This window comes from Psammomys obesus, unplaced genomic scaffold (genome assembly GCF_907164565.1).
Source record: "Psammomys obesus unplaced genomic scaffold, mPsaObe1.curated_primary_1811, whole genome shotgun sequence".
NCBI classification, from domain to species: Eukaryota; Metazoa; Chordata; class Mammalia; order Rodentia; family Muridae; genus Psammomys; species Psammomys obesus.
In genome coordinates, this window is record NW_026596109.1 from 2,202,334 (window position 1) to 2,225,862 (window position 23,529).

The window sequence follows — 23,529 nt, forward strand, 5'->3', positions numbered from 1 at the left end:
ACTGAAAGCCGTGGAAGGGGCTCAGGACGTCCCGCCCTTTCCTGCTGACAGACCAGAATCCATCTTGTGAAAACTCTGCCATGGACTACCTATAGGTGATCGGAGGCATCCCGATCAAATTCAAGACAAAGATGAGATGTCAGGACCGACAAGGAGCTGCTGATGCGGAGGGTTGGTTTATGACCATGGGGAAAAGGGGAAGTTCAACCCATCTGGCCAGAAGACATCAGGCGCCTCCCAAGCAGAAAGCTGTCCTTATTCTGAATTAGTCAACCTTAAGATTTGACCATCAGTTCTCAAAGTTTTAATCCATTCCTAGGACCCTCTCTAGCTCCTATCCCATTACAATAGATCACACAGAAACTGGCCTTTTGTGATTATCAGCCACTTTACAGTAGGATAATGAATTATCCACAGCAGTGGAAACAGAGTTGTTGTAGGATTTTAACGTGCCTGGCAATAGCCAGAACAGAGAACAGTGGGCTACTGAAGAGGGAAGGGTCTAAGAATGAGGAGCGACCATCATTCTGGGACACACTTATGGGAAAGGGAGAACCAATGACATTATTGCCTGCCAGGTAAGAGTGAAATTCAAGATGGCTCAATCCTGTGTGTGACGTAAACCCTGCGAGGGCTGTCTGCATCTCCCAAGCCTATGCCTGGCTTTCTACCTGGGATCCTTCACGCAGGCTATACACAAGACCTAGGACGTCGGCTGAACCTCAAAGGACAGATGTGTTTTGTGGCAGCAGAGACGCTCCTGCAAGAATGCTAATGTTGACCCTTAGTTTAGAGTTAACAAGCACTTGACCAGCAGTTGCTTGATTCCGGTAGGAACAGAGCTGGGGCCAAGGCATAGCAAGGATCACAGTGCCTGTAGGTCTCGGAGCTAAGAGCAGTCTTGAAGGAGAACAATGGGAAAGCATGGTTGGTTCCCGGAGTGAGGGAGGGCTGGCCTTGTGGAAAAGAGGAGACACACATGCAGAGGACTCTCTTGCCTCTCCCATGACCCTGTATTTGTAGCCTCTGAGGTGAGATGGCAAGCCAGGGAGGGGAAACTGTGTCAAGCGAAGCTTAGAAAGGGATTTTTGGCCCCCTACTGTCTTAACCTTTCTGTATTCTGCATCCTGCTCACCCGCATCCGGTGACAATACCACACCGCTCGCAGGTGGGGTTGGAAGCACTTAACGTACTGGAGTTGTCTCACACAGCTCTTACCTTAACCCAACAGGATTACTATTCTCAGTGTTCAGACGGGGAAACTGAGACTAAGCGTGAAGGGCATAACAAGCGGATGCTGGAGTGTGACAGGAGCTCTAGCCAGCCCCGAGTCTGTGCTGGAGATACAGCAGCCCAGTTCACAGTTGTGACTGTCCCTTGCTCTCCCTGGGAGGGGAACCTTTCTGACTAATGCTTCTTCCATCTCTACTCAGGTGATGTAAAGCTCCTGGGCCTGGGGAAGTAGGGCCTGCTGGGCCTCATGAGCCTGCCTCGCTAAAGTGGAAGGAACTCCAGCCTAAGTAGCTGGACCTGTGGCCGCAAAGTCGAAGCAGCACCTGGGGACACCAGACTTGTTGCCTTTGGCTAGAATTCTGAATTCAGCCCCTCCAACGTGGGCTCAAATGACTTCTAGGAATTAATCCACACACATTAGGCGGGATTTCAGGATGAAAAACTCCTTAGAGGCCCCTAATGTCCCTGCCCACCGCACACTTGCATTTTCCTGAAACTAATAACTCCAAGGCTACAGGCATTAAGTGGAGCTGAAGCCCAGCTCTCCAAGAAAGGGCTGTACAACTTTTCACTCTAAAGGGCTCTGAGCACAGAAAGGAAATGAAGAAATTCACCCTCTCCTTCCTCACCTGGGCCCTCGCTGGGTCCACATTCCTCCACCATTCTTAAGGTAGACATTTTGGCTTTTGGCTAAGGCAGAGTCCTTGGAGAGTGCAGATGTTGGAGTGGAGAAAGTGTGCCACTCTAGCACGTGCTACTGTCTTCGAAACACAAAGCCTGAGAATGAGGATAGCTTTGTTGGACATCCTTTCCCCTTTAAAGTGGAATCCTGCAGCTATCTGGAGCATTTCAAGCTTTGACATACAGCAGTCTTTAACCTCCCTGCTAGGCTGTACCCTACCCCCCCCCTCTCTCTCTCACACACACACACACACACACACACACACACACACACCCCGCCCCATGAAGATTTTTGAACATCTGCTGCTGTTGTCTGTGGTCTGTCCCTGTCCAAGGACCCCCAATTAGGCCCCAGCCTTTCTCACTTGCTCATTGCGTTCTCACCCTTTTCAGGGCAGAGAGCTTTATCGTTCTAGCTCCTGTCCTCTCCTTATCGGCAGGGCTTCTGAAAGTCAGAATTCTTGAGAGATGCATCCCTGCATCTCCCCTGACTCTCCGAGTTTAAAGCGTGTTGGACATACTGTGTAAACGAGGGAACAAGTTGATCCATCGTCTCCGAACGGAACCAACGTAGAGAAATAAACAAGTGCCAATCCCTCGGCACCCTCCCCCTCCCCCACGCAAGCAAGCCTGGGACCTGGCTCTAAATTATAGATGAGGACACGGAGGCAGCCAGAGGCGCAGTGGCCAACTTAAAATTCCCCACTTAGCTACGGGTAGGAGGGCGGGCAGGAGGGCGAGCGTCCTTCCAAACTTAGGGACGGTGAGGAGGAAGGGCCTCAGGCTGCCTGTGCAGTCCACCAAGGCAGTCCGTGTCGCCCCTGTGCAGCTAGGCCTTGTTAGAAATGGTTTCCTCTGGTCAGACCAACTCCTGCATGTCTTCACCTCTGCCCTCCCCCCACCCACGTTTATCCCTCTTATGATGCCGTTTTCAAACCTCATTTAACCTCAAGTCGAAACGTAAAGCGTCCCTTCCTTAGTCCTGAAACCGAAGCCTGTGTCTGCATTCTTGCTCTCTTCAAACCCCTCTTTATTCTGCAATAATAAAAATGCCGCTTTTCATCACAGAACAGGCTGCATGCCAAAATAAATAGCACCTTGGAGTTCTTTGAAAAGAGAGCTTGGCTCAGCGCACAGCCTCACTGCCACAGAACTCTTGGACAACTCAACCTTACAAAGTCAAATGTTTAGCGTGGTAGGTAGCACACCAAATAGCCGCTCCACCGGTCCCTTCAGGATCGCCTGTGAGACAAAGTGAGACAAAGCACTCTTTCCAAAAAAAAAGAAATGCATGCCTCCCATACCTGGGGCAAAGCTGCCCTGAGGATGAGAGCTTTCATTTCCCATCCCAGGACCCCAGGTTTCCAAGTGGAACTGTTTCCTCTGCTAACAAGCTGTGATGGCTCAGCTCCTCCTTGGGAGGGCTGAAGATGAGGTACCAAAGAAGTGAGAAGGACACTCAGGGAGGCAGAGGCAGGAGGATTGCTGTGAGTTTGAGGCCAGCCTGGTCTACAAAGTGAGTCCAGGACAGCCAAGGCTACACAGAGAAACCCTGTCTTGAAAAACAAAAACAAACAAACAAAAACAAACAAAAAGAAGTGAGAAGTGAGGTGAGGTGCACTTCTAAAAGATTCTCCTTGCTCAGTTCTCAGCCAGGATAACTTTCCCCCTACCAGGAGAGAGAGAGAGAGAGAGAGAGAGAGAGAGAGAGAGAGAGAAAGAGAGAGGCAGAGGCAGAGAGAAAGACAGAGACAGAAAGAGAGAAAGGGCCCACTTAGTAAGGTGAGTGTTAACACAATCACATTAATTCCATTTCCACACTTTTCTTCCACTGTTTCTCTTGTTTTGCCCACAGTGCATCTGCAGTATCTGGGGCTTCTTGGAGAACAGAGGCCAGTTGGGAAGAAAGCTCTATACACATCACCTTCCTCAAGCACCGCTCCTCCTAGCACAGCCCAAGCAGGAAGGACTCCCTCCCTCCCACCAGGCTGGCTTCAAGCTGCAGGAATGGAGCTGATTCCAATAAGTTTCTGCACAGTCCTGTCCGCTTCCCAGTTGTTTGTTAAAGGACTCAGTCAGGTGACCCGTGACCCTGTTGGAAAAGCAAATACTGACTTCCTTTCTGCTCTCTGGCGTAGGCAAATTGGGTCAGAAACGAATTCGATGTTCAATAAGTTAATACCGGATTGGACAGGAAAAGGTAAAATAATCAGATCCATCAGCTGTGAGCTTTGTTCCCAGGGCACTGCCATTGTTTCGGAGGGCCACATCTAAAGACACCCCCAAAACACACAACCCTCTTTTCCTTGATGCCTCCAAATCTGGGAACTCAAGAGCTTCCCACCTTCCCCCTACAGCTCAAGACCAAAACTGCCTGTAAGGGCAGTGCAGCCTCCTTAGGACAGGAAACACTCTGGACTTCACATCTCACCCCTCCCCCACTCCCAGGATGCTGGGACCAGCCAGGCCTGAAGCGTTCAAGTGAATGAAAGTCAGCTGGTAGGGTGGGGTGATGACAGAACAATGCCTAGTGAATTCCCAGAGCCAGACTAGCAATTCCCACTTCCTGCTGCCCCCAGCCTGATGCTATGAAACCCCAAGATGCACTCCATCTGGCATGAAAAAAAAAAAAGAGTACCTACAATAACATGCATATCCCTGACTGTTTGGTGATTCCTGCTCTGGCATGGTTTCTAACTGCTGGAAAGGCGGCAGTTTGGGAGGGCAGAGTGCAAGAGCCAGGCAGAGGCAGCTGCCTGAGAAGGAAAGTGACTGAACAGTGACAGCAGACAAGACCTGGAGCCCAACTTAGCATTGCTACAGCTCTCAGAGCAGAAGCAGGGGTGAGGTGGGGCCCAGGGTCTCCAAACCTGACTCTTCTGTTTCTGCTGAAGACGGGTGACGTGGTCCAGCAGGGGCCCTGAGAGCCTGATGCTTCTTCTTTTATACGGACTAAGCATCAGTATCAGAGAAACATGAAGCCCTGATGCCACCAGGGCTCTACCTGGCCGCTTAAGACGTGTCACAGAGCCGGGTGGCGGCTCATGCCTGTAATCACAGCACTTTGGGAGGGAGAGGCAGAGTTCAAGGCCAGCTTGGTCTACACAGTGACTCCAGGACAGCCAAGCCTCCACAGAGAAATCCTGTCTTAAAAGACAAGACAGGGGCTGGAGAGATGGCTCAGAGGTTAAGAGCACTGTCTGCTCTTCCAAAAGTTCAATTCCCAGCAGCCACATGGTGGCTCACAACCATCTATGAGATCTGGTGCCCTCTTCTGGAGTGCAGGTGAACATGCAGGTAGAACACTGTATACATAATAAATAAATAAATCTTTAAAAAAAAGACAAGACAAAACAAACAAACAAACAAAAGACATGTCACAAGCAGCCGTCTCTCACAGACACTAAGTACTGAGGTTCTTTCCAGCTCAGCTCATGCTCCCATCAAGCTTGTGCTGAACTTGATGCTGGCGCCTCACCCTGAACTGCTGCCTACAGTTCCTGCACACAGAAAGCACATCTTTCCACTCTGTGCCCTTTTTATCCCCACACCAGTGCTTAATGCAGCCAGGCTGGGGTCTAGTGCTCCTGTTGTACAGGTAAAGAAAAATAAAACAGATGGTCTAAGCGAATTCCCTTGGGTCTCCCAGGAGTCAACCTCCTGGGGTAGAATTGTGTTCTTCCCGCTCTTTTTCTTGAAGGTTCCCGAGCATCTTGCTTTACCTAGAGATGAATAGGCTTTCTGAAGGGCACAGGATGACACATACAGCTGGAGACACACCTATAAAACTGGCAGTTTTTGCTTTTCAATCGGTAAAAGAATTTGTGTTAACCTAGCACCACACCATCAGCGCAGAAAAGGATCTGAAAAATAGCCTGAATGCTAAAGTTATATGGAAAAACGCCCTGAGGAGCAAATTCCTTCTAGGATACATCTGAAAGGCCTGCTGTCCATCACTTCTGAACAGTCCAGACGACAGCTAGGAACACAGAACAGTTCTGTGGAAAGGGGATAAGAAGAGGCCCTCCGTTTGTCCCGGGCCTCTCCAGTTAGCCACTCTCCCCTCTGCTCCTCTGCTCCTCTGCTCCATGTGACTAAGACAAACATTGTCTTTTCCTTTCTCAGGAGAGAGTACTCTGTGTCCACCCTTGAGCTACAGGTGGACACAGCTCTCAAAGGCTGTGCCTCTGAGTGTGTCTGAGCCTCACACCTCTCTCCCAGGTGCAATGGGCCCCTTTCCACCGTACCCTTCCTGTCCGTCCTCTGCCACGGTAGCTGTCTCCTCTGGGTCTGCGTCACTGACCCTCACCACAGGCTCCAGAAAGCATGTAAAATGAATTTATCCACAACCTTGATGGATAAACACTCCCTGTGTGCCGGGAGAACACCTCTGCTCCAGGCCTCTCAAGATGGTAAAAAGTGGATCTCACAGGTAGGGAGGGTAGAAAGGATGGGGGAGGTCCATCAAGGGTGAGGATGTTCAGTGGCACAATAATGCACTGTATATATTCTAAGGAAACAGTGTAAGTGGAAGCTGATGGGTGTGCTAACTTTCCTGAGTTGACCACTACCTGATAAACAAATCATGCCTTGGGGAAGGCTTAGTGGGTAAAGATGCCAGCTGTCACACCTGACAAACTCAGTTCCATTTCCATCAACCCATGCGGCAGAAAGAGCCAACTCCCATAAGTTTGTCCTCTCACCACCACACAGATCAAGTGCATATGCTCTCCAGCATGCTCAGATACAATCCACACAGATGTAAAAATAGAATAAATCACAGTGTGCTTACAAACAGGTACAAGCACTACGTGTCAAATAGGAAATCAAATAAGGGGCTCAGCAGTTAAGAACACTTCCTGCTCTTCCACAGGACCTAAGTTCAGTGCCCAGCACCCACAGCAGGTGGCTCACAACCACCTGTAAGAGTGTCATTCTTTTCCGGCCACCTCGAGCCCGCACACTTGCAACACACACACACACACACACACACACACACACACACACACACACACACACACACACACACACACAGTAGGAAGGAAGTAATAGCCCATGGCAGTGTCACTGATCAGCTTGCCTTAGATATCAGGATAAAAGACAAACGTAACTGGTCCTGATGGCACATCCATGCAATCCAGCCTTTGGGAGGAGAGTCAGAACTTGAGACCAGACTTGGGTAGAGAACAGAGGTATTGCGCATGCACAGATGCTTCTGCACTCTCTCTGGAGCAAAACGGTGCTCAGCTCTCTGGCCCTCAGCGAGACACTCACGCAGGCACCAGGCTGGACGGCTGCATCTGACATAAGATAAGTTCCCTGGTGTCTCCATAACCCACCTAGTGCCCTCACTTGAACTCCAAGAGAGGAGCAGAACAGGCAAGGTGACTTTCTACTTTCCACACAAGGAAGCAAAATCTGTTCTCAGGGTCACAGAGCTAAAACTAGGCCCTGATGTGTGTGATTCAAGCCAGATTTCCTCTCTTCCAGCTCAAGCCTCTTTCTACTAAACCAAACAGCCCAAATGATGTGCCATCCTGAGGAGAGATTTTTCCAGGGCACTTCAGCCATTTCCTCTAGGGGAGTCTGGGCTGCTTTGGGCAGACATCTCTGCAATCAAGCAGTATCCCCACCTTTGTGCTTCAGACTTACAGCTAACCTCGTCACCTCTGAGCCACCCAGAGAATAGCCAGGACTGAGCACATTTCTCCTGGATGGCTTTTCAAGAGAGAGAGGTTTAGTGCCCTTTGCAATATAGGAATACTCAACTTCTGTGACCATTGGCAATGTTCATCCCGCAAGCTTGCTCCTGCCTCTCAGCAGTCTCTTAGGCTTCTGCACTTTCTTCAAAAAAGACAGCTGTTTGGCAAGCCTACTATGTCACAGCTGGGAAAAGAGGCATTTGTATCAGGTACACGCTGACCAAAACAGCCTCTCAGAGAACAGTGGCCATGGACACAGTCTCTCACATGGAGTGAAACTAAATGGGAATCATCAGTGGGAAGTCATGGGTAGAGCAATCCAGGCAGAGGGGTCACTCTAAAGATGGGTGCCTTAAAGCAAGGGAAAGTGTCTTGAGGCAGAAAGATGGCAAAAGTTCCTGTGGATTAGGATCCCAGTAGGGTTGAGATAGGAAAGACCTTCACTCTACATATCTTCCGCCTTCTATAATGAACGTAGTCTTTGGCTGAAGCACACTGTAAAACCAAGATACAAATAAACAAGGAAAAGAGGCAGAGCAGACAAGTCATCAAAGAAAACATGCATCTTAAAATATTTAATTTTATAAATTAATCATGAAAACGATACCATTGAAATGTCATAATCTTTTTTTTTTTTTCTCTTTTCTTTTTGTACTATTGGGGACTGAACTCAGGGCCTCATGCAGGTAAAGCAAACATTCTAGCACTAAGCTAAAGCCCCAGACCCAGACCCAGTAATTGACAAATGGCTCTTGATCTATGTTAGGCCCAGTAGGCCCAACCCAAATGCTATCTGCTCTTCTTTTTGTAGTGGAAACACAGAGCTGAGGTTCTGAGACTATCAGTCACAAAATTGGAACCCATTTTTTTTTTCTGGTGTGAACGCACTGTTGCAAATCATGAAACACACTCTCTTGCTTATCATGTTAAAAACGAAACAACTAAAAACCGCTTTCAAGGAAAGATCCCGAGTGTTATAATTAAGCATGTGATAAGACACCCTCCTAACCCCAGCAGATCACAGAAGAAACTGTGGCAATGCCCGGAGACGGTGGACCGTTTCCAGTACCTGGTCTGTGTGCTTTTGTAGCACTGTTTAGCTCCTTTAGGCACACAGGGAGATTAGAAAGCAAATACAACTAAAGTGTCTTTAGTATAAGCAGAACAGACTCTGGCATACAGTCTCTTCAGGAAATAAGCATGCTAGTAATTGCCGTCATACAAATTCAATTGTGACTTCCATATTGTATTTAAAATCTTATCACATAGCCACTTGGAAATGCAGTCGTAGCTGCTTCGTAGTAATTACAGCACAGGACCTCATTGACTTGTACACTGTTTTGCAGACCCACTCCCTGATGGAAGTTATTCCGCCTCACATCCATTCTGCGCTCGCTCGTGAGCCAGGCTTCCGGTGGTCCTCAAGGAAAGTGTCCAGGGAAGACCCCAGTTTCAGAAGGCTGCAATACAGTTGCATAGGCTTTGAGGTAAGACGAGTTACAGGTTCTGCTGTGTGAGCCTCAGACCTGCAATCATTCTCCTGCCTCAGCCTCCTGAATGCTGGGATTACAGCATTGCATGTACAACCACGTCCACTTTATGTTATTCTAAATATTAGCTTCTTATTAGATGTACTTGAAAATTATTCATGCTATTCTGTTGGATGCTTTTTTTTTCATGTATGCTAAATATGCGCTGCCATCTTTTCTTCTTTTTCTTTTTTTTTGTCCTTGTGTTATTATTTAATTCCTCTTGATGGACCAGAAGCTTGCTGATGTAAAAAACTAAGCCTTCCTTTTGCCCGTGTGAGCCATCTGCAGTGTTCATGTCTGTGTTTTGTTTTGGACAGGGTCTCATGCAGCCGAGGCTGACCTCAAAGTTGCTATGTAGCCAAGGATGAATTGAATACCTTCTATTCCTCCCAAGTGCTGGTATCATAGGCGTGTGTCATCACTTTCAGGTTCCTGGGCTATCCTACTTAAGATAAAATCCTGGAAACACCCTACTTTTAAAATCTATAATTCTCACAGCAAAGACCCGGTCCAACGGAAGAGGGTAAGAGTTTCCAAAAGAGCTCTAAACGGATCCCAAATTCTGACTCTTTAAGGTCAGTAGCATAATAATGTGATTTTATTGGTACAAGGAATTAGGAACAAAATATGTGAATTAATTAAATACCGGCATTAAAAAACAAAAATTGGCAGAGCAGTGGTGGCGCACACCTTTAATCCCAGCACTTGGAAGGCAGAGGCAGGCCATCTTTGAACTCAAGACCAGCTTGGTCTACAGAGTGAGTTCTAGGACAGCCAGGGCTATACAGAGAAACCCTGTCTTGGAGGAAAAAAAAAAAAAAAGTCTGTTACAAGAATGCTAAGAGCATTGTCTGTTCTGCAAAGAAGAATGGCCTCTACCACCACCAAACAATACTGTAAAACTCCTGGGTATTCACACAGGGCAAGGTCTGGAATTCCTGCCATTCTCAAAGAGGGTGTTTTGTTATTAGAGCAGAAGACATTTGTGCTTTTCCCAGCAAGCCGGAATGTTGTGAACACCCTTCCTGTGTGCAGGGCTCCTGACTCTCCAAGGTTGAAACTCGAATTTATAGTGCCGGCCCACTTCTCTTAGGACCCAGCCAAGGGGTGTCCAGGGACATCGAGGCCCGACTCCTCCCTGAAAGGCAGTGCCCAGAAGAAGGCAGACCACTGGGCAGTGAACCTGCGAGGCCAGTGGAGTGACATCTGCTCCTTGACATCCTTTTATGAACTTCCCTTCTGCAAGCTTGTGAGAGTGGGTTGAAAGTTTGCAACGATGACCCTCGCCCACTACTAAGTCTTGGCTGTTAATTATTCTTATTCTTTTAACTTCTGTTACTCATATAATCGTTTTGGGGAATTTTTGTTGACTGCTATCTTGAGTATTTGCTTTATTACCACTTTACTTTTTCTCTTCCCCTTTAACCCATTATTACCATTCCCACCCCCACCCCCCACTGGAACATGAGAGTGAGCGGATTCAGCAGACCGCAGGATTTTTGCTGCAAATGCTGTGGGCTGCTGTCTAGATAGTTTGGAAACCACAACCTGGAGCAAATATTTCCCAGGAATTCAGCTCCACTCCTCCTTCCTGGGTCCTTCAGTGGGAGCATCTCATGGGCGGAGACTGACACCCTCTGTGTGGTGGGAGTGGGGGAGGCACCTCTGCACCTCCATGGACAGTTCCTACGCCTAGCATGACTTGGTTGGTTAGAATCCAACCGAAATCTTCTGAGGCACCAGCCCCGATGCCTCGAGAGAGCCCCAGGTGCAGACTATTCAGAGCTTTTGTGGGCTGTGGCTTCTGCCTTCTGGGTTGGGAGGAAGGTTTTTCTTGGCTCAAATACACACAGCCTGCCCACTCAGGAATCGGTTATGCAAAGCTGAAGATGAAAAGCGATCCCCAGATAGCTGGGTGGGGCCAATACTGTTTGTTTTCTTTTTTTTAATTGCGTAACCCCCTATTTAGCCTTCTACAAGTTCAGTATGCAGAGCGGACATCTGTCATGTGGGTCAAGTAAGGATGATGAACACTTAGCCTCAGCAACACGTCAGCTTAAGGAAGGGTGGAGATCGTCAGAGATGAACCAAGGAGACAAAGGGCTCTAGAAACTTCCATCGATTTGAATGTTCTCGGGAACCGGATGGGACTCCTTCAGTGTGCCATCGGGCAGTACATGGGGAAGGCTATGTACGGTTGTGACCTGAGTTCTGTTTAGTTGTGTTTAATGTGGGTGCTGTGTTTCAGTGTGTTTCTCAGACTTCATGTGTTGGAACTGAAGCCGTGCCAACAGTGTTGGAAAGTGGGACCTAACAAGAGGTGATAGGTCACCAGGGCTACGCCCCCATTAGCAGATGGACGATATGCCAACATGCCTTGGGAGTCGGGTAGCTGTTAGGAGAGCAGGCTCACATAAAAAGCGAGTTTGGCCTGTGCTTTCTTCATTGCCCGTCACCTTTCTCTCCCTTCCGCCTTCTTTCAGTTTCAGATATTCGCTTACCTAGAATTATCTTAGAAAACAGACTAGAATAGTAGGTGAGGTCACGAAGAAAACATGTTTCTGGGAGTCATGCCCCAGGTTTAAACCATCCAAGAGCAGCTCGGAGGCATCACTGGGCAAATGGAACACAGTGCAAGCCGACTTTGATTAGACCTCTCTCGACACCCTCCCTCCAGCCACACTGTGGCTTCTTTCAACCCAAAGGCTCCTCTTCCTGCTTCTGCAAACCTTTTCACAGCTCCAGACCAGGGCTTTGCAAGTGGTGAGTGTCCATCCAGGACCTTGAACATCATCCTCATTTGCTAATGGGGATATTGAGGCCCCATGGCATATGTATGTCATCACCACAGCCGAAGTCAGATTTTGTTTCCTAGACCCCTGATCTAGCGCTTTCACCTAGAAGCTAATGCTGAGGTGTTTGTCTGCCTTGTGCCTTAAAGAACATTGACTTGATGGTTTCTCTAAAAACAACATGGCTGGTATTCCCAGTTTGTACGAAGAATAATGGCGCTTTTACTGTAGCGTCTGCTTGCCAGAAAACTGCTCATCCTCCCACTGGTGACCTTTGCTTGCAGCCTCTGACTACAGAGACAGCACCAAACACAATAGTGAAAACAGTTGCCGGCATCAATTAGGCACCTTCTCTGTATTCATGCTTTACTCATCTCCCCCTCAGTACCTGGAGCCGTGTAGTTGTGACTCCTCTACAAATGAGCCATCTTTAGATGGCTGCCTCATGACCCAGTCCGAGCTCAGTGCCGTGTTCAAAGAAACAGCAGCTAAGCAGATAAAAAATTAATTGGAAGCCATCCAAACCTTCACTGCAGTCTCCAGAGAAAATACCTAAGGGGAAGAGCATTCTTAGCGCAAAGCAAAACTTCGGCTTTCTTCTCTGCTATTCTGGGACCTTGTTCCAGCGAGCGCTGCCCCAGCAGCACAGAACCTTGCTCCCAGCATCCTCTGTGCCTCACCTCCTGGCTCCTCCACCACCCTCCTCCTCACCTGGCACAGTTCACCTCCACCAGCTTCTCTCTGCCCTCTCCCAGGAATTCCAGTGCTGGCTCCACTGTCCAGGCCTTTTTTTTTTTCTCTGTGGATCACCAAGTTTACACAGTAACAGAGCAACCGTGGAGCAGGCTCTGCCTTCCATTTCCCCTGAAAGGGGTTACTCAGAAGGCTTCACAGGGAAGGTTATGGACGACTCCCTATATAGTTCTATTCTCCATTATAACTGTTTTATGGCACGAGAACTAAGGCTTCAATATAATGCAGATAACTTACCTGGTTATAATAATAACTGTTATGTGCACACGGCCCTGTACAAACGCCAGGGATACTTATATAACTGGCTACGGCTCATATTAGGCAGGTTATATCCTTCTCATGGACAAGAGGGTCCAGATCTGGTAGGAGGCAGGGTTTGTCCAACTTGATGGAGCAAGCTCTCAAGCACAGGGTGGACCCTTTGGGCCCCAGTTTCTGTAACAGTCTGTGAAACAAGCTATTTGGTGCCTAAACAGAAAGAGGGGAAACCAGATATTAGCAAAATGGCTAAACGTTAAGAGCACTGACTGCTCGTCCAGAGGGCCTGGGTCCAGCTCCAAGCACCTGCATGACAACTCCTAACTGTCTGCAACTCTATCTCCAGGGGAGCTGACGTCCTCTTCTCGCTTCTTTGGGCGTGTGGTACACTGGTGTGTGTGTGTGTGTGTGTGTGTGTGTGTGTGTGTGTGTGTGTGTGTACAGGCAAAGCACCAATAACATAAAATAATAAGTTGTTTTTAATTTTAAAAGATCAACAAAGGAAGGAGTCTAGGCTTGGATTTCATCACAGCCATGCTCACAGAGTATCAAGTGACTATTAAAATATAAATATTTTCAGGAGATGCAATCGGTGCATAAATAAATTTATTTGCCAAGGAATAGAGTGTGTGTGGGGGGAAGTGTAGTCTTACTTAATCAATAAAAACACAATTAGGTTTCAAATGACCTCCAAAGGTTCTGAGGAGACTTGGGGTGTTTAACAGCTGTTTAACAGAAGGCAGCAGTTGAGTTTGTGCGGCTATCAGCTTTATAGACAATGTTATTTGCAGGACAAGCACTCTGTCAAAATGTCCATTCCGAAGACAAATTTTTGAGCCAGAAACAAGGGTTTGGGGTTGCCAGTTAATTTTCTTTCCCTGTCCTTCACTGGGTTGTCTAGAGCTGAGATGACATCCGTGGTTTCTGCCTTGCATAACTTCGGAGATGTGGCCATTCCCCCACAGAGTCTGAGGGATGCCACTGCAGCCGCCCTGGGGGGCCGGGGAGAAGGACCTGCGTCCATTCCAGGCTTGCCCCCGTTGGAGATTAAAACCAGGAGCTACCCCAAGGCCAAGACTTGAATCGGAAGTCTGCCCAAGTCCCGCTTTCAGCCCTACAGCTCCGATGACATGAGAGTAGTGAGCATGGGAGGATGGAAGGACATGCAGGGGACTGGAATCTGTTTAAAACCAGCCTTCCAGGTGATACCTCTGCACCAGGTGATACTTGCTTGCTTCTCTGTGACAGGGCTTGCTTCATAACCTAGGCTGGCCTCAAGTTCCTTCTCCTCCTCCTTCTTCTTCATTCTCTTTTGTGCGGCACAAACGTTAATTGGGGGAGGAGGATCAGTCCTTCTTGGCGCCGCCGCCTTCCTCATGGCTGCCAGCACGCTGCTCAGCTCTTCTTGCTTCCTCTTGGCTTGGGACGAGCGTGGCCACCCCTCTTCTTGATGAACTTGAGCATGCACGTGTCCTGGGACACCTTGAGCAGCTCCACGGCAGCTCAAAGCCGCACACCTGCCTGATCATGTCCTCACGCACCCAGTGGGCTTGGTGAGATGCCCTCAAAGCCGGCTGTGCCTCAGCTTGCGGACGTTCTTGTCATCTTGTGGCCCTTGTTGAGGCCCACTGCCATGGGGTAGCACAGGGCCGTTCCTGCTGCTCTCTGATGGTGGCTGGCCTCAAGATTTTTATGTTCTCACCTTAGTTTTCTTGCTGCTAGGACACGTCACCACGGCTGCTCTTAACCCACTTTACGTCTGTTTTTGTATAATAAATAAAATATTTATTTACTGTGTTATAATGTTAATATTTTATTTTGTATACGTTAAATCCAGTTTCCGCGTACAGAAAAAAATAAGGAATTCAGTTCTTTCCGAGTCTGCCTTATTTTACTTAATGTAATGATTTCCAGATGCATCCATTTTTCTTCATGATTTCATTTTTCTGGCTGTATAAAATCCCTCTGTGTATATATGTTATGCTTACATTATCCGTTCATCTGTTGATAAGCATCTTAGGCTGGTTCTATTGCTTGGGTATTGTAACTAGTGCAGGCAACAGACATGCTGCATGTCGCTTTACATTCCTTTGGGTGTATCCCCAGAAGTAGCATGGGTAGGTCATAACAGTGTGTCTGTTTCCGCTTCTGAGAAATTCCCACGCTGATTTTCACACGGGCGGCACAAGCCCGCTATTCCTACCTGCAACTAGTAAGTGTTCTTTTTACTGCATTCTCACTAGCATCTACTGTCTGATTGGGCTGAGATAGAATCTTGGTTTTTTTTGTTGTTGTTGTTTTGTTTTGTTTATCAAGACAAAAACCTCTGAACACAACTCCCAAGTTCCCGAGTTTGCGAATGGTTTGCCCCTGGGCAAGTCCTTCAGCCTTCTGGCCCGGCTCCCCAGCTCTAAGAGGGAGCCACAAGTAACTACTCTTACCGAGGGCTGTTTGTCTGGCTACCCCGCTGTTTGCTCCTACTGTTTTGTGTAGCTGGGTGTACGTGCACACGCTTGTTGAGGAGAGACAGCCGGGCCCCGCCGTCACTCTTCACCTTATTATTTCTGAGACAAGCGCGCTCTCGATGAACCCGGACACACTACTAGCAAGATTAGCTATCCAGCCAGCCCAGGGGATCCTCTAGTCCCCCCAGCGCTAGGACCACAGGCCAGCACTGCCACACCAGTTTTTTACAAGGTGCTGGAGATCCAAACTCAGGTCCTCATGCTTGCACAGCAGGCACCTTTCTATCACAGCCATCTCCAGGCCCGTCTTTATTGTTTGCTTATTCGGGTCTCTCTGTCTCTGTCTCTCCCTCTCCCCTTCCCTGTGTGTATTTAGATAGATTATCACCATGTAACCCACGCTTTCTGGAACTCACTCTGGTAGCCCACACTGACCTCAAATTCAAGGCAACTCTCTTGCCTCAACTTCCCAAATGTGGGATTCCCTGTATGTCCAGCTACATACCCATTTTTTTTTTTTTTCCCTTCGAGGCAGGGTTTCTTCTTGTAGCCTTGGCTGTTCGGGACTCATTTTGTACTTGAACTCATAGCAATCTGCCTACCTCCAGAGTGCTGGAATTACAGGCGTGTGCCTTCACACTGGTCTACATACCCATTCTTTTTACAGTATTCAGCAGGTAAAAAAACAAAAACAAAAACAAAACACATACACACACCATTGTTCCGGGAAGGAGGAAAACAGTAGGTGTTCAATATCTGCCAGTTGCTTTGTTGTTTACAGAGAGCTGTGTACTGGACAAGTGATAGACTGTTATCTCTTACTCTTGCCTGGTCCTCTCCTCTGCCAGTACTGTATGCTTTTCTCCTATGTGGGAATTTGGAAGCCAAAGCACAGACAGGTTAGGTAAGTCAGTCACTGTCACAAAGTCCACTACAGAACTGCATGCTGCGGTCAGGTTTCTGACGACGTGTTACTAGCCAGATTGAGGCATACTTCGGTCCAGGACTGTCCAGAAGGCCTGGGTTGAGGGAAGCTGTCGGCTTAGAATAGGGAACTGGCAGGAGGCAAACTTCAGACACAGAGGTGGGGGAACAGGCAGGGGCAGGGCCTTCAAGGCAGAAGTCAACCCCAAAAGAAGGAGCACGGCCACATTCCCAAGGTCTTCAGGCTCCTGGCAACCAGCTAAAGCGGTGAGGACTGCTTCTTCTCCTACCACAGTGCTGACCCTTTAGCCATGCCCCATAAGGATACAGCAGTTGGATCAATCAGTCATCCACACAGTACATTTTGAGGGCAGCAAGTGGTTTGAAATCTGGTCCGTGGGATGTATTAGAACCTGTGAGAGATTTTCTTTTTGGGGCTGTTCTTCTTTAAAAAAGAGGGAACTATGTTCAACACAGAAGAACAACTGCCCTATTTCCCTTGGAGCACCGCCAGCACACACAAGGCCTCCTTTTCTTTGCAGTCAGCAGGCATTTGGCATGTGTGTGAAGCGTGGAGGCTGCCCAGCATACTTACCCACTTGTGCTCTGGAGCACCGAGCCCTCCGCCTACAAAGCCAAACATAAAGGCTGCCTTCACCAAAGTCCTCTGGAGCACGTGGCTTTTGGGGCAAGTCCCTCTGCAGAGCTGGGTCTCCCCACTACTGATGGAGATGATAACAATAACGTTGCCACAGCCCAGGAGCCTGCAGTCAAGCAGCCAGGCAGCAAAGACCAGCCTCCAAGATGGGCACCATTACCTCTCTACCTGAAACAATGGCCAGGTTCTGTGGGTTCATGGAAAAATAAGATGGGGGTTCTTTCCTTTAAACAGCTCAAGTCCCAAATGGAAAATAGAGGCCTGATAAGGACTTCTTTAAATGAGGGAGCCGGCAAAGCTTCAGAGAGATTCAGGAGAGCACGCAGACATCTCAAACTTGAGCTGGCTTTTGAATGATGAAAAATGAATTTTGTTTATTGTTACTGTGTGTGTATATATGTGAATGCAGGTAGAAGCTTGCTGTAGCACAGGTATGGAGGTGAGAGAATAATTTTTGGGCGACAGCTCTCTTCCTCCACTACCTGGGTGCTGGGATGAAACCTACAAGGAGCTCTTGTCCTTTCCAGGTCTTACTATTTCCCACTTCTTTCATAAGATTCCCTGCACTCTGCCCAAAGTTTGGCCATAAGTCTCAGCATCTGCTTTAATACCCTGCAGGGTAGAGCCTTTCAGAGGCCCTCTGTGGTAGGCTCCTGTCCTGTTCCCTCTTTTCTCCCTCTTCTGATGTCTGTCCTCTTTTCCTTTCTGAATGAGATTGAGCATCTTAGCCAGAATCCTCCTTCTTGATTAGTTTCTATAGGTGTACATACAGGCGTTTATTTATCCTATATTATATATTTAATATCCACTTATAAGTGTGTATATAGCACGTGTGTCTTTCTCTTTCTGGGTTACCACACTCAGGACGATCATTTTGAGATCCCACCATTTGCCTGCAAATTTCACAATTTCCATGTTTTTAATTGCTGAGTAGTATTCCATTGTGTAAATGTACCACAATTTCTGTATCCATTCCTCAATTGAGGGACATCTGGGTTGTTTCCAGGTTCTGACTATTACAAATAAAGCTGCTACAAACATGGTTGAGTAAATGTTCTTGTCGTATACTTGAGCTTCTTTTGGATATATGCCTAGGAGTGGTATAGCTGGATCTTGAGGAAGTGCTATTCCTAGTTGTCTGAGAAAGTACCAGATTGATTTCCAAAGTGGTTGTACATGTTTACATTCCCACCAGCAGTGGAGGAGGGTTCCCCTTTCTCCACATCCTCTCCAGCATGTGTTGTCACTTGTATTTTTTTTTAAAGATTTATTTATTTATTATTTATACAGCATTCTGCCTGCATGTGTGCCTGCATACCAGAAGAGGCCACCGGATCTCACTGTAGATGCTTGTGAGCCACCATGTGGTTGCTGGGAATTGAACTCAGGACCTTTGTAAGAGCAGCCAGTGCTCTTAACCCCTGAGGTATCACTCCAGCCCTGTCACTTGAGTTTTTGATGAAACCCGGGTTTTTAGACTTGCACAGCAAGCCCCTTTACCCACCGAGCATCTTACCAACCCAATGGCAGCTACAAGCTGAGGCAAGCGTAGGCATGCCACATGTCACATTCGCTCCACCTTCGGGAGTTGCTTTCAGCTTTGTTACAGCTAGGAAAATGCTTCTTGCGCTCTCTCTGCCTTGCCAAGCTGCCTCTAACATGTACAGAGAACACAGTGAGTAGGGTCTGAGGAAGAACAGAGAGAAGCAGCTTCGTGGCGCCTAAGCACTGGACCAGCCGTGCAAATACCTGGCCCAACTCCTTCATTCACTGAAAACTCAGAGGAAGCGATGCGGACGTCCTGTCCAAGTGTAGCACTGGACACCCACTAAGGAAAAGCTATTTCCTTCTAGTCGAGAGAATGTAATCTGCCTCTGGGTGGAGACATGTAACTGTTTCCTCCCTTAAGAACAATTGCCGAGTCAAGGGACCACCCCTCAGGAAGGCCGATTTGCCCAATGATATGCTAAAGAAATGGGAGGAATATTTATTCCTTTAATGAGCTAATGTACATTTCCTTCCCAGAAACTTTGCTTCTAGATCAGTCTCTACAGAGCTGCTGTGAGGTTCTGTTAGGTCCATCCAGCATTCTGAGCTCTTCCTCTGTTTTTTCTTTTCTTTTTCCTCTGGTCAGAGCTTAAGGCACTCTCTCTGGTACTTCACTCTTTCTCCGACCCTCTCTTCCCCACCATGTGGCTGCTTACAAATGCTGTGTTTTCTCTCTTCTGATACTTCATCTCCCTCCTCCCTGAGGCAGCCGAGATTTCTATCTTGCCTGCCCTGAGGTTTTACTTTTAAACACTAATAACATTGTCTCTGAGCTTTCCTCTGAGTTCATTCTTAAATTCTTTTGAGGTGAAGCCTCCGCCGCAGCTGGGTGCTTTTAATCATTCTATTTCATGTTTTCCAAAAAGGAAACCACACACGGGGAAAGTGTTGTAACTAGAGGACTGTGCCCCAGTTCACGTTAAATCCACTCCTGGATGTGATGGTATCAGGAGCGGGGCTCTGGTGCGTGAAGTGGAGTCCTCTCAACTAGGATTAAGCTTTGTACTATACAAGAGTTTCTAGAGAGCTACCCTGCCCTTCCCACCGCTTCAGTCAATACACACACTAAGAAGATAATTTCTGAGAACCAGGAAGTGGCCTGAACTACTCAACAAACCTGTCCAACCTTTGATCTAGGACATCCAGCCTCTACAGGTGTTAGAAGCAAACTTTTTTTTTTTAAACCACCCAGTGTATGGCAATTTGTAACAGCAACCCAAGAAGACCCAGCCAGAGGTTAAGTGATTTACACACATTAGCAACTGGAGGAGCTAAGACTTGAAGCCAGAGGCTCTGGCTTCAGAGTCTGTGGCTTTTACCCAAAGGCCAGGTAGATGGAAAGGGCTTCTGGAAGTGGGGAAGGAGACTCTGAAAGTTTGTCTCTGGCAAGGAGAAGCAAGATGGAGACACATGGAGATGAAGATGAGGGTGGCTAAGCCAGATGGTACCTACCTTCTCTTAGGAAGACAGGGAGAGGCGAAGGCAAAGAGTGAGGGGTCTGTCTGGGAGGATCTGGGAACTTGTGGACAGCAGCTGAGGTTTGTACCAGGCAGTGAGGAGAATGGGGTGAGCAGACTTCAGGCAAATATGAGTGGGGCCATGTAACAGATGAGGTCAAAGGGCATGGATTTCACATAGGTCTTGTTGTCCTGAGTTAGGGAAGTGGGACGGTGAAGTTTAACCTCAAAGGAATCAGCGGGGAGGCTGTAAGGCGCAAAAGAAGGTACACATAGCAAAGAGAGGGATTGGGAAAGGGGCGTTTTTGATATCTTGCCATCCACGCTGACAAGCAGGGTGGCAAGGACAAGCGTGTAGCTATGTCATGTGATACTGAAGGTCCACTGGCTGATCACCCTATCCAAGGCACTCATTAAATTACGGGGCCCCAAAGCTTTCCAACACTCACAGGTTTTCTTGGTTTAAAGGTGATGACCCATAACTCTCCATGAACTTCCTCTGCCTATAGCACTAGACTGTGGCTAGCCTAAAAAATGTTCCACAGCCGGGCTTCAAAGGCTTAGCATGAAGCCTCTCTTCTCTCTCTTAATACTGCATATACGTCAAAACATCTTGGATATATCGTGCTAAAAATATTTACAATTAATTCTACCTGTTGTTATTTTATGTCCGAGGAAAGGCTTCAAATGAGACCCAAACTATACCTCAATTGGCAACACCTGTTTTTTTTAGGCAACAGTGACATTAATTCCGGGCTAAATGTATGCAGGCAGCACAACTCTGAGTTCATCTAAGAGAAGGGAGAATAGAGCTGGTAAGGTCTCTGGTAGGAAATGGGAATGAAGGGCTAGGAAGACATGACCTGAATAAGGAAAGGGGTCCTCTTTGGGGTTATGGGAAGCCGCCAGACGGGGCTAGAAAGGCACTGAACGTCTCAAGTGAATCCAAATGTCTAGAAGGTCCACAAACTCCAGTGACCATAAGGACTGACCCTGGGTCCACTTCTGATTCAAAATCCACTTTGGTGTTGTAGTTCTGTACCTGGTCATTCACAACCAACCTCTCCTATACCCCCCCCCCCATTTAATTCTCCTATCCCATCTATCCCCCCCTCTGCACTCGGTTTCTTTCACTGATCCCAGTGCTACTCCCTCCCCTTGTTTTCATTAGCCTCTCCCAGAACACCAATGCCAAACACATCCTGCCTTCCAAAGAGTTTTCCCTGGGGCCAGTGAAATGGCTCAGTGGGTAAAAGTACTTGCCACCAAGCCTAAAAGACCTGAGTCTGAGACCTGGAACCCACCTGTTGGAAAGAAAGAACCTGGTCCCTCAAATTTCCTTTGACCTCTGTTTACGTGGTGCGGCATACTTGCCTGCAAACATATGGTCATGTACACAGACAATTAAAAAATGTCCCAGCCCCCAACTGCCGACTGGCTCCCCACCCACCTCTCGTGAAGGAGATGTCTGGTAGCAATTAGGAAGGCAGCAACATGATACAGCCCATCTATTGTGGCCTGTAAGCCAGGAAGTCTAGATCTTAATTCAGATTTGCCTGGTGCTTTTGGTTGTTGTTGTTGTTGTTGTTTGTTTGTTTGTTTGTTTGCATTTAAGGCACATCAAAGCTTCTCTGGGCTTCAGTTTCTTCACTTTTTGACCTCACAATACTGATTTAAAACATTAGTCTTGGGAGTGGTATTAATGAGGTAACGGGAGCACGGTGGCTTTGCTAAAGGTCACATAAAAGAAAGAAAGGGACTGGGCTGGAGAAGTGGCTCAGTGCTTAAGAGTCTGTTCTTAAAGCGGACTAGCATGGCTCCCACTCAGGCAGCCCCCAAGCACCTGTAACTCCAGCTCCAGGCAATCATGGCTGCCCAGGGCACTTGCACTCACACGCTAACATACAGAAGTGTGAATTAAACAAGAAGAATACATTTTAAAAGGAAGGAAAGGTACTGTTGAAATCTAGGTGAAGATGTGTAGGTGTGGAAGGAGGGAGTCAGGGTGCAGGACAGGGTACCCCAGAGACAGGACATGCAATCTAAAGGGATGACTTTCCCCACTGATAGAAAAGCAGACTCCCTTCTCCCCCCAAGGGCCAGCAAAGGCAGGACACAGCCTTTCCATTAAACAACATATAAAACACTCCAGAAAAAAAAAAAAAACAAACCGAAACACCCTGAATCCTGCTGTCAAGGATCTACGTGAGATTTTAGGGCTGTCCAACACCAAAAAGAAGATTTTTATATGGTGAAAAGTTATAACTCATTTCAGACTGGCTCTCTCTCCAAACCCTCCCCCATGGTGAAGAGTGGAGAATGTGGAATCCCAAGAATGGAAGATGTAGGCAGGGCTGGCTCTTTGCCTCTGGGGCAGTGGGCTGATGTCACCAGACCCCCAGAGCGGCACTGAGGGCATTCACGTTGTGTTGAAAAGCCTCACTGTGGCCCTCTGAAGGAAGGAGCTCCCATTCCCATTTTATAGAGGAGGAAGACTGAGGGTTTGGAGGGGCACAGTCCGAAGCCTGCTCTTTCTAGGCAGCAGTGTTTCCCATGGAAGACTTTATTCCAGCCTGGACATGATGAGTGACCTGCCAGTTGTTCAAGGTAGAGCGTCAGAGGATACATGCGGCGGGACAGTCAAGGCCTGTCTTGGTTTATAAAACATCCATCTATAGATCAACAACTATCTTTTTATCCATCCATCTACTCATCACTTATCTAAGTAAAGACATATAGTTTTATGTAGAGAAGCTATATGGACAGTGCTAAGTCCAGAGCAGCAAGCTCCAAACTTTCACGTACCCCCACCCACCCACTAGCTCTTTACAGTTTGGAATGTTCTCCATTATTTGGAATATTTGCTATGACCCGATACTATCAAAAGGGCTCCCCCCGCCCAGGCTCCATCATTTGCATCCTTCCTGGTGTGGCCCCACCCTTTCACTTCCTACCCACATAGGCTCCAAGGCACCCACCCACCTCAAATGCTTAGTATTTTTTTTTTATCGACAATTAAACATTCTCCGAAGAGTGGTAGCATTCACTGCCCAATCTGATAAAGGGATCACAGTGCCCGTCCTTTGGAATTTCCTTTCTCCTCCCACGTAATGAATTATTTGGTACGTTCTGAGCACATGACATTGATTCTAGATTGATAGTGTGTGAAGATTTCAAGCAAGCTAAGCGACTGTGGGAGCGCAGTTATTATAAGACCCCCTGCTCAGCTTCAGGAGACAGATCTGGGGATTAAGTCAAGGCTGCCGTTTTTTACACCGGACTTCTTTCCTCAGAAGGAAGCAGGAACGTGGACTTACGTAAAATCTGATATTTCCTTTAAACGTTGACTGAATTCTTTTTCAAAAATACTGGACAGATCAAAACACATGTTGTGAAATCCTCAAAGAATTAATAAAAAATAGTTTAAAAAATACTATAGGGGCAAACAAACAAACGCCATGAGGTGAAGCAGTGTAAGCAACACTGCGGGAAAAGTGGTCTCGGACCATAGTTCTAGTCTGACTCC

The 23,529-nt window shown here is 47.6% G+C and overlaps 1 protein-coding gene across 1 annotated transcript in view; it reads right to left on the reverse strand.

Moving 5' to 3' along the window:
- Kank4 (KN motif and ankyrin repeat domains 4) overlaps positions 1 to 23,529 on the reverse strand; it is a 65,529-nt gene that overhangs the window by 32,416 nt on the left and 9,584 nt on the right. The window lies entirely within an intron of this gene.